A 12,363-nucleotide genomic window follows, 5' to 3' on the forward strand; every position below is an offset into this window, starting at 1 on the left:
TATACATTGAGAAACAATTACTTTTTCAAAATTTTAGGTGATCTGTTTCAGTAATTCTGACCGATATAATAAAAATAATATAAAAAATAGGTAACATATTTAATTTAACAATATATGAGACATATACATAACAAACTCACACTATAACTTTTTTTATTTTCTAACTACATTTTTGTGAAAGAAATAAAATATTCAGCAGTTCCAAAAAACTGAAATTGTTTTATTTTTTTCAAATAAGCCAAATTTCTAATAAATCTCTTAAAATTTAATAATTCTTCTATGATAAAATAAAAAAATGTTAATATTTCGAGTATATTGACAAGCTGCATATTGTCAAGCATTGTCAGCGCCTAGCGTGTATACAATAATCGGGTATACTGCTCGCGCTCTTATAGTCTTAATTCGGACACCAGAAGGTAAGCAATGTGTGAGATATGCAGTCCGACGCCCATCGTGTAACTAATGTGCATAGCACGTTTGTTATCTGAATAAGATAGTTTATTTAAATTTTTCTAATGATGAAATTTAAAAAAATAATTATTTTTTTATTTTTCAAATAGAACAAATATCTGTTTAGCATTTCAAAATAATAATATTAATAAAAAATTGTTCACATATTTTCATTAATAAATGAAAATTGATATACTGCTGTATGCACTAAATTAAGAAAAAAAATTTATAGTTTTCTGTTTTGTTAAATCTCAGATAACAAAATGCTTAAATAGTGCAAACATAAGGAGTCGCATACATTCGGTAACGTGAATCAGACGCGGGAATTTTAATCTATTCGATGAATTAAAAATATCTAATTGGAAAGGAGGCATTAATTACTTAATTGATGAAATCGACATAGGCCGAAATTGATTTCTGATACCACTCAAAATGATTGCTACTGGAATTTTATATATTCATAGAATACAAAATTTTTTGACGGATTTCGTCACATGAATGTAAATAAAAATATATAAATTCATAAGTTTGTTATAAAATTCTCATATTTTTAAAAGTCCATTTCATATAAATCTAATCAACAAACTTTATTATTAACTTTAATTTATTCTCTAAATCTAAATTAGTAGTTTTTTACTAATAAAAAGACTAAATGATTTAGTAACAATTGAACTAACATTTAGTGAAATTTTACTAATTGTTAGTAGAATTTGACTAAAGAATTAGTCATTCCGCCTTATTAACAGTCAATAAAACAGTTTGACTAATTCATTTAGTCAGTCAGATGACTAGTAATTAGTGAAATAATACTAAAAAATTAGTTATATTTAACTAATAAAAAGAGGAAAAGTCTTCCACTAATATTAGTCAAATTTTACTATTTGTTAGTAGTATTTCACTAATTCAGATTTAGAGAGTAATAATTACTTTCTTATTAACTTTTATTAGTTATGTTGTTAAGAGAGAATTTTCGTCTTAACATAATATTACGCATGATTTAAGCTATTTAAATTAAATAATTTTTATTCTAATTCGCATACTGTGTGAGTTCATTGAAGGCGCATTTCAAATGCATTGTAGGAGATCGCATACGTGTAGGCATAAAGAGAACTTCTTGCTAGCATGAATGCGACTGTAAGCGAATGCGTCGCATCAACATACTGCTTTTGCATGTACCATAGGTGAATCACTAAGTACGATCTTAAATGCGCGCATTATTGTTATCTGGGATATAAGTTTATCTTTTATGAAAATGATTTTTATAATAATAAGCAATATGAAATCGTTTGGTTCTGGAGATTTGCCGTTATATTAATTCTTTATTTGTTCAAAATATTTTTGTTTTATGAAAGTAATGCATCATAATAATTACATTCCCGGCTGAAAAACCTTGTGGAGGAAAATGTACAAGTTCTTGTACATGTTCATTAATGAACTTGTACATTTTCTTGTACATGTTCAAGTAATGTTCTTGAACAAGTTCAGCATCTGGAATTGAGACATGTTCTTGTACCAGAACTTGTACAAGATCCTGGATATGAAAATATACTTGTACAAGAAAATGTACATGTTCTTGTACATATTTTTTGTGCAGGTTTCATGTACATCTACTTTTACATGAACACGTTTATGTTCTTGTACAAGAACATTTGTTTAAAAATGTTTTTGAAAAAAATTTGAAATTTTAATAAGTTATAATTATTAAGACTCTTCACTTATGCATGCTAAAAATTATTGCGCAGCTGTAAAAGCTTAAGAAAACTACTGCGCAGCCTTTAAAGTTTTTAATTTTTAATTTAAAAGAGATAAATGAACATGTACAAGAACATGTTCCACATCTGGTACAAGAAAATTTACATGAAACCTGCACAAAAAATTATTACAAGAACATGTACATTTTCTTGTACAAGTATATTTTCTTGTTCAGGATCTTGTACAAGTTCTGGTACAAGAACATGTCTCAATTCCAGATGCTGAACTTGTTCAAGAACATTACATGAACATGTAAAAGAAAATGTACAAGTTCATTAATGAACATGTACAAGAACTTGTACATTTTCTTCTACAAGGTTTTTCAGCCGGGTTATTCGTATTAATAAATAATTTTATTTACTAATTTTTAATTTTCATTCACCTTGAGAAAAAAGTCAATTAACTTTTTGGAAAAAATTATTTATTTTAGTAGATTAAAATTAAAATATTATTAAATTTTACACGTTTTTTTTATTTACTATAGAAGTCAAAAATAAAATTTTTTTTAATGCTTTTTAAACATTTGTGTATGGCCCCCTAAACAATGGACATTTTGACATTTTGAATTTTGATGTTAATATAACAAAATATATTACCGTCATCATCGTCCGTATCATTGTTCTTGTCTTGAATTTCTACATTTATGTTGGGTGCAAACGCTCCTTCTTCCTCTTCTTCATTAACATTTATTGCGAGGGGATCAGCAAGATCTAAATATGTATTTTACAAACTTTAAAAAATATTAATTTTAAACATAAACAAGTATTTTATGAAATAGTTTTACCTTGTATATTTTTTTCCTCCTTATTGTTATTGTTTATAACATTAACTTCTCCCATTTGCAATACTCCAATATTATCATCTATATTTAGAAGAACTAAATTTTGATTTTATCAAAACATAAAAAAATTATATTTATTTAGGGTAACGGCACCAGTGAAGGAACTGACACCAGTGAAAGAACAAATTTCATGTTTTGCATTCTAATTAGTGTAATAAGCAATTTGGTATTATAAATTATATATTTTTATGTTCCTTATTTAATTTACGTCTTTAGTATCTAAGATACCTAGAGAGTTAACACGTAAATTTTATAAAAAAAAATTTTTTAAAATGTTGTGTTGCAAATTTATCTTCAACAATAAGAACTCTTCTCTGACACGTTATTTCTTTTTTCACATTTAACTAATTTAAACTGCCTTAAATCGTCGGTCTTCTTTAAACTAAATTTATCTTGTGTATTAGAAATACTTCTTTTCATTTAAAAGCTAATAAAATATTAATTTGCCATAAGAAAAGCAAATTCCGTCATTGGGGTTTTTTTTTTTTATTTACTAGTGAAAGAACAGAAATGTTTTTTCACTGGTTCCAATGCAATCCAATGAAGGAACACCTTCAACGAATAGTCTGAAGTCAAACAAAAAAATGACAAAATCAAATAGGTTAACACTGTTAGGTTACAATAATATTGTCAAAATAAATTGCAAGTATATGATTGATTGTAGGTTATAAATGCATTTTCAATTAAAAATAAGATTCTGCAAACTTAGTTAAAAAATATTCATAATTATCATTAATTTACCTTTATTTTAGTATATTACAAACATTTTATTACTTTATCTTTGTTTTAATATATTTTTTAAATATATTTTAAATATATATTTCACATCGTTCTTTCACTGGATGCAGAAAATTCTTTCATTAGACAATTTGTTCTTTCACTGGTGAAATAGGTATAGTTTACTTATTAATTAAAATTTTAATTAACATCTTATATTTATGAAAATTAAATATGACCTTCGCATTCTACACTTAATTAGCTATCGAAAAAAAATTGGTAAAAAAATTTTTAATAACTGCATTCAAAAATAATAAATGATAAAAGTATGCATTTCCTTAAATGTTCTTTCACTGGTGCCGTTACCCTAATTATATTAAATTTATTGTAATAGTTATTTTTTTATAATTAATTAAAAATTGTTTTTATTAAAAATATTTATAATTAATCATATATGGTTTGAGAGATTATTTTTCCAATTATCATAAAGATATGGTCCCGTCTCACCTGGCAAAAGCGGCAAAGCCATTAAAGAAAATGGCAATTTTGTTACCTCCGAGTTTGGTTGTTCTTTCAAAATTAATTCCAAATTAAAATCAACAAACATTTCATAAACGTCCTAATAATGTAAATTAATTAAAATATTAATAATTGAATGTATATATTTTAAACACATTGAAAATAATAAATAATAAATTATAATAATTATATTTTTTTACTTTTTGGTAGCAATACAGACTTATTGATGTCTTAACTTTTGGAAACACATTCGTTACCGCTGTATGTATATTTCTATTACTGTCAGTTATTATTGAAAATACTCTAAATGCCGGAACAACTTCTTTTATTTTTAATAATATTTTTCGATAACATAATTCTGATCTTCCTTTCATTAGGGCCCATGCGCAAGGAATTACCTATTAAAAATTTGAAATTTTAATTATAATAAATAAAAATTAATTTATTATTGAATAAGTTATTTTAAAAGATTATAACTATTATCACCACTTATTTTTCCTTTAATTGTTAAAATAATTATTTAATAAATTTAAATGTCTTGACTAATTGTTAAATAGAATGTTTAGTGGTATTTTAGGATCCGCGTGATGTAATAATAGTGAAACTTTAATGTTATAAAACATTTGCAAATTTAATATAATGATTTTGTATACATACGTGTTCCTCGAAAATTGCTAATGGGGAAAATAATTGATCGCACCATCTATTCGGAGGAACAAATTTATCAGTAACGCGCAAAAAGAAATGTCCCTTTCGTAAATGTGGGCTTGCGAAATTTTCACCAATAATTAATATTGCTGAGTCGTTTTCAGCAGTAACTGATGAATAATGAAATGTGCCATTTTTATGGCTACATAAAAAATTCCAATTTTCATTATTTATTACATTTTGAAATTCATCCATTTGTTATTTTGTACATTGAATTTTTTTTTGTTTTTTCTTAACGTTATTTTTTACATAATTTTTTTAGTAATTTTTTGGGGCGGTTTGTGGTGCCCACAAACTAAATGCATACATTAAAACTGTATATAAGCTGCATTTACAAATACAAATGAATTTTAACATTAATTCGTATGCAGTTTAAAGTTTGGGTCAGTTGGGGTAAATGGGAACAAAATGCTGTCCCCATTTACCCCAATTTAAAAATTTTTTTTTAAATCTTACTGTAAATAAGGACAGTCAGTTTCATGCATTTAAAGCTTATCTAAATTTATTTCTGCTGCATAAAATTAATCCTGGGAATGTAAATAACAACTTAAAAAAATATAAACCAGCAAATATTACCTTTTAAAGGAAGAAACTTACGTAATTTGTGAAAAATAGGGATTTTGTCCCCATTTACCCCCACTGACCCAAACTTTAAACTGCATACGAATTAATGTTAAAATTCATTTGTACTTGTAAATGCAGCTTATATACAGTTTCAATGTATGCATTCAGTTTGTGGGCACCTCAAACCGCACCAAAAAAATAACGAAAATTTTTTTTTCTATTTGTAAAAAATAACAAAAAAAATTATGTAAAAATAACTAAAAAAATTATGTAAAAAATAACGTTAAGAAAAAACAAAAAAAAATTCAATGTACAAAATAACAAATTAAAAAAAAATTTTTTCATTTACAAAAAAGTTAAAATTTACAAAAAATAAAAACAACATTAAAAAAATATAATGTAAAAAATAACAATTTTTTTATTTTGTACAATATAACTTTTTTATGAAAATTCTTGTGTAGTTTTGATACCGACTCGGTAGTGTTATATTTTTTCGCCACCTATACAAAGTGCCCCTTATTCTTATATAACTTATTAATTCTTCTTCATCTTCATTATCATCATGTCTGCAATAAAAATAGGAAATTTTTAAATGAAATTTTTTTAATAAAATAGTTATAACATGTTTTCTTCCTATATTACAAAAAGATATCGCCGCCGCTGTTTCAAGAATTCTTGACCTTCAGGTAAGGTTAGGTTAGTTTAGATCAGGTTAGAACATAACCTCAAAATTAGATAAAATATGAAGCTCCCCCCTCCCCTACAAGACCTACGACCCATAGAGGTCAGAGGTCAAGAGGCAAACATAACCTCAAATTATGATGCTCCCCCACCCCCCTCTCCCGCAAGTCAGTGGCCATAGGTCAAGAGGCAAACATAACCTCAAAATATGATGTTCGGGAGGTCGAGAGTCGAACATAACCTCAAAATCAGGCCAAATATCACAGGTGAGGAGGCGAACATAACTTCAAAAATTAGGTCACATGTCAAGAGGCAAACATAACCTCAAAATATGATGTTCGAGAGTCGAACATAACTTAAAAAATTAGGTCACTGGTCAAGAGGCAAACATAACCTTAAAATGAGGTTAAAATGAGGTCAAATATGTCAGGTTAAAAGGCGAACGTAACTTAAATTAAGTCAACCTAAATTAAGTCATTTAATAAATTAAACAACATAACATAAATTAAGTCAAATATCATAATTCATGATACGAACATAACATAAAAAATAAAGTCCAGAGGCGAACATAACAGGGAGTAAAATAACATTCTTAGGTCAATGATTTTGACCTTCCCAAGTGAACCAAAAAAAATTTTTTTTTTCTCATCTCCTTTAAATTATAAAGCGAAAATCACTTTTCCTTCTTTCTCAGCCTTTAAATCACTCAGCCTCATCACTTTAAATTCTAGAAATTCTTTTGAAAAATATAAGAAAGGAACGTATAGAAGTAAGTAAGAACAATCATAAAGGTAATGTACAATTAATTAAATAAATGAAAGATAGGGGGGTTGGCGCGCGAAGCGCGCAGGGGGGCAAGATTATTTGATAGTTAATTATAAAGGATCGAAAAATGATTCGGCCAATGAAGGCGAGGTCACGTAATGTAATGTAATATTCAATAAAGGCAAGATCACTTAATGATCCAGACAGTTATAGCAAGATCATTATGATCAATTGATTGCACAGTTTTTTAGTGATAGATCTATTTGCTCTTATTCATAATTCGATCTGTGCGATTAATGAGCTTTTCATCTCATCTTAGATCATTTTTTTGGCAGTAGTCGGTTTGCTGCGTCTTGCACAGATTCAAGAAGTCTTGTTGAGGGATACTGAATGTTCTCCTGATATCTCGCATAACCTAGGTATCATAAGACGCTGCTGTGGCAGCAGGTTTTGATCATGTAGCATCTCAATATGCAATTCTTCATCGTTGTCTCGTTCGAATGTATCCTGAATGTATGAGGCAGCTAGTTTTATCTGATAAATCCCAACAGTTAAGTTTTTTTAGGTAATCAACGTCTAAAATTGGGAAATCTATTAACTCTACCTCATTGATGAGTATCCATCGTTGAGCATTTCTCCTGTCCAGATTATCATTTTCAACTAGAGCTTGTAAAAGATTTGGCTCTTTTGATTTTTGAATCATTTCGTTTGCTCTTTCGACAGTAGCTCCTTCCATGTGAATAGGGGGATGGTATCGATTTATTATAGCACCAGCTATATTACAAAAATCGCTAAGGTGGGGAACGTGATGCATTTGCACCTTGTGTTCTAAGAATTTGAAGATCAACTTCAAATGACCGTTACGAGCTTCAACTACCCACCTTTGCTTGTTCACAAGACGAGATTCATTAGCATCCTCTGTGCTGGGTTGCTGTTCACGAGGTGGAACAAGTGCTGGCAGTTTCCATTCTATACCCAATTGCGTCAAAAGTCCTGTAACATCCCTATAACCCCTATCAACAATAAGAATATCATCGTGCGGGAACCACCTTATCATCCTTTCAAAATCTACAAGGAATTCATTCCGTAGTAACGCAGCATCATTATTATAATAATCAGAGAAGTACGGTCCTTGGATATCTAGTAAATATCCATCAGGTGCAACTATCATTACTGGTTTTACTAAGTACTGACCTTTATGCAAGCAGTAAGACTGTCGAATGGCCCTAAAGTTACTACTCTTTTGAATGTAAATGTACGTACCATCAATGCACGCAGTCACACGAGGAGTTTGCGGTTCTGGGTTATATAACACATTAGACAATTCTGTAACATGATTGTTCATATAATCTTCTCTTGTTATAGCGTCGAACCCTATATTCTGTGGGACAAAACGGAGCATTAAAGATTGTCGAACAGTAGCGACAACTATACTGGTTGCCTGCCTACTGGAATATTTAAACATAACTGTTAGGAATTCATCAGATAAACCTTGCCGTAGTTTACATAAAAACATCAAAAGATCTTTTTTATCCAAGTATTTGTAACCATTAGTGCAAGGTACTCTTTTACAAAACGTGAAGAGTTCTCGAAACTGTTCTTTGTTCATTGGACATAAACATTCAAATTCACGATCCGAAAAACTATTCTCATCGATGATTCTTGTTAAGTTTAAAGCCTCGTTACGAAGTCCTTGTAAAAAAGCTAAAAGGTACTGACCTCTGATTACGTAGGGTCTATTAATGAAACGTAAACTTTCTTTAAGTGGCTCTAGAATCAAACCTTCATCACTTAAATGATGCTGACAGGACTTGACATTTTCTAGAATAAAAATATTATGTGAAATAAAAACATTTACTTTGCACTCCATTGATAAACTTATTAAATGGTCCACTGCATTGCATACAAGGCAAGTGCTATTTCGTGTTTGTGTTAAGACGTTCAGTCTCAGGCAGCTAGGATCTTGCTCCATGGCAACAATTTCGTTATTAATCGATTGATTACAGTTTGTGCATATTTTTGTTAATTAAGTCACTGCTAATGCCGGTCTTTGAAAACCATCTCTTCTAAAAATGGCAATTTCTCATTTTGCAGCATTATCATCTCCGTCGATCCTAGTCATAAGACGAGGTATGAATTGTCTGTCGTAAACGTAACATTGTAAAACGTTACTAAATGCCATTGCGATAGACTATTAACAAAATAATATGTATTTAAAGTATAAAATCAAAAAAAGTTTTAGTCAAAAGAAAGCTTTTTTGATTCTGTTTAAAAAATATAGAAACTGAAACGAAAAGAAAACAATATTCCAACGAATAAAATCTAAAAGAAGAATCCGATATACAAAAAATAATATTCAACTTTTTAGAAATGTTGAGGTGCAACTGCTAGTAAAAAATATACAGAGGCGTTATACGCTTATGTAATAAGAGTAATATTATTAAAAATTGAAATCATTTTGCAAAATTCTGTATTATAATTCAAAATAAATAATAATTAACGCGAATTACTCAACTACTTACCTTATTACCTTATTGGCTGCCTACAATAATGCTTAACCTAACCAAAAACAACGAAAACGTAAAAGTAAAATGAGAAGTAAAGAAAATCAAATAGCCTATGGTTTGGCAAATGTTCAAAACAAACGAAAAACTAACTAGTATTTTTTTATTCAGCCTTTTACAAAAGCTTGTAAATCAAACGTCAGTCTCGGTTAACGTTTCAATAAGAAGTGATGAGGCCAAAACGTTTTCGCCAGGAAATCCGAGCTCCGTGGTGTGCCATGGCGGGGGGATGCTGCGCACAAAACCCGTTGATTTACTCTTATGAGTTTCGCGAGAACCCATGCCTCACCGGTTCCAAATACAGGCGAAATCGTAGAGTCCTTGCCAGCGCTAATCAACTTTTAGTTATTTATAAGGTTTAATATTATGGATGGATAGATAGTAACCAAAGATTAATTACTTCAGTATCAATCCATCCATCCATCTATATATCTTTAATCCTTCTGGAAATGTATGCACCTATCTGTTTAGTCTGTACTCCATGTATTTAGCCATTTACCAATCTATCCATCTATACTTCTATCCATCCATTTATCTGTTTATGTATATGTATATTATATATTTATATGTTTATGTATATTAATAAAAAGTAATATATATATATATATTATATGTTTATGTATATTATGACCGATTTATTTCAACTAAACATTAATATCAATGTAATACGTAAGTTTAGTATTTGCCATGTTTGAGCCAATGTAGCTCGAAAACTGTACATTTTTTTGGATTTTACCACATAACTTTTTTGTTCAAAATACAAAAATCTACATTTTTGCCAATTTTCAAAAAAATCGACTGGGATCTTCTTTCAATGCATTTTGTGCGTGGTCCAAAATATTTTTGCTACATTAACAATGTTCAATTCATATTTAATATATATTTGAGAATGATTTTTAAATTTTAGTGTTTTTTTAAAACATGCAATAAAATATGTACAGTTTTCATTAATTTTAAATTTGTCTATGGAGACATTTTGGTGAATTAAAATTGAATTACATATTAAGCATAATTTTTTAGAACAAAATGTGCAGGCTTAAAATTTTTTTTAATTAATTTAAAAGTTGAATAAATTTAAATTCAATAAACTTACAGATTAATTTTAATGCTGAAAAACTCTTTTACATTATCGGGTTGCTTGGTACCGCTATTAATAGTTTCTCTTTGACTGAAATTATTTCCTCTTTTCTTGGGTCAACTAGATGATTATGTGCAGTTGTTATTTGAAATACACCATTTCTTAGGACTTTACCAGACCCTGGGCATTTCAATTTTTTTTATTTCTACACTTCAGGTATCTGTACATTGAATTATTACAGGAAAAAATTATATTGTTAAAACAAAGTTATTATTATACAACTGCAATAAAATTATTACTTACTTTAAATCGTTAACATTTTTATTACAAATGTATATGTAGCCTTCAAAATTAAAATACTGGTTTCGTAATCTAAAAAAAGAAATGAAGAATTTTTAATTTTACTTGGTTATTATTATGATAATTATAAAGACAGTATATGGTTATGTATTTTTAAAACACATATACATCAAAATTTGAGGTGCATGATTTATTATTCCATAAAATAAATTAGTTAGAATACCTATTTATTTTTATTTAGAATCAAATCAGATTATTGTATTGTTATTTTTATATATTCGGAAAAAATAAATTTCATATTTATTTAATCTTTAAACAATATATTGTATAAAGCATGTATATGTATATATATATACTTTTTTATTTCGTCCATTATTTGTATGCAAATTTTTTTCCCATTTAAAAAAAATACAAATGACTTTAAATTCGTAAGGACCAAAATATAGCCTGTAAGATTAACATTTACCGTTAGAAAACAATTTTATTAATTATCTACATATAATATGATATATAATTTTACAATGTATAAGGCAAATGCACTGATTACGACACGATTATAGTTAAGACACTTTTGAAATTGGAAATTCCACGTTTATATTAAAAAAATCAATTTCCGCCTTATTAAACCAATAGCTTATTTATTTAGATAATAAAAAAGTTTTTTTTAAAAAAACCGATTATTTAAATAAACATAAGAAATTAAAATTAATACTTAAATTTTTTATTACGTACGGCACGTTTACATAATATTTTCAATCGTTTTGAAACAGTTATATTAATTATAATATTAAATAATAGTTATTTTTTAAAGCGCGCCACAATTGACTCACGCACCGTAATTGATGCACTTGTGGGATAGGTAAAGGAATTGAAATCCAAAACTGAAATTTAACAAGTTACACAATATATTTAACACTATGATATAAAATTTTATTATGCCAGAAATTAGTGAAATAAAATTTGGAATATTTGTTGAAAGTGTGTTCTGGTAAAACTATACAAAAATGACGATCGGCAATACGTGACGGACAAATTTGAACTGAGTGTCCTGTACATAAGGTACACCCTTCTTATAGTCTAAAAACCTATTAAAATCACATTAACATAAATGAGAATTAAAGCATCTCATTCATTTCATAATATTAGAGCAGATTGAATGTGACACTAAGGGACACCATTAAAAACCTATTAAGTAGTCTAGTCTACTAGACTACATTTGTGAAATACGAAGGTATTGAATTCTACCCTAAGCAAATAGATTGTAAAATAAAAATTAAAATATGATTTTCAAATGACTAACAATAAGTGTGTAGTGTGTAATGTTATATGGGAAAATTAAATATAAAACCAAATTTATAAAACATAATTTTTCAATAAAAATATTGCGCTACCGCTACAGTACCCCCCTGCTAGTGGTTAACGAT

This window comes from Leptopilina boulardi, unplaced genomic scaffold (assembly GCF_019393585.1).
Source record: "Leptopilina boulardi isolate dan_hultmark-lab unplaced genomic scaffold, ZJU_Lbou_2.1 LbouV2_41, whole genome shotgun sequence".
Taxonomy (NCBI): Eukaryota; Metazoa; Arthropoda; class Insecta; order Hymenoptera; family Figitidae; genus Leptopilina; species Leptopilina boulardi.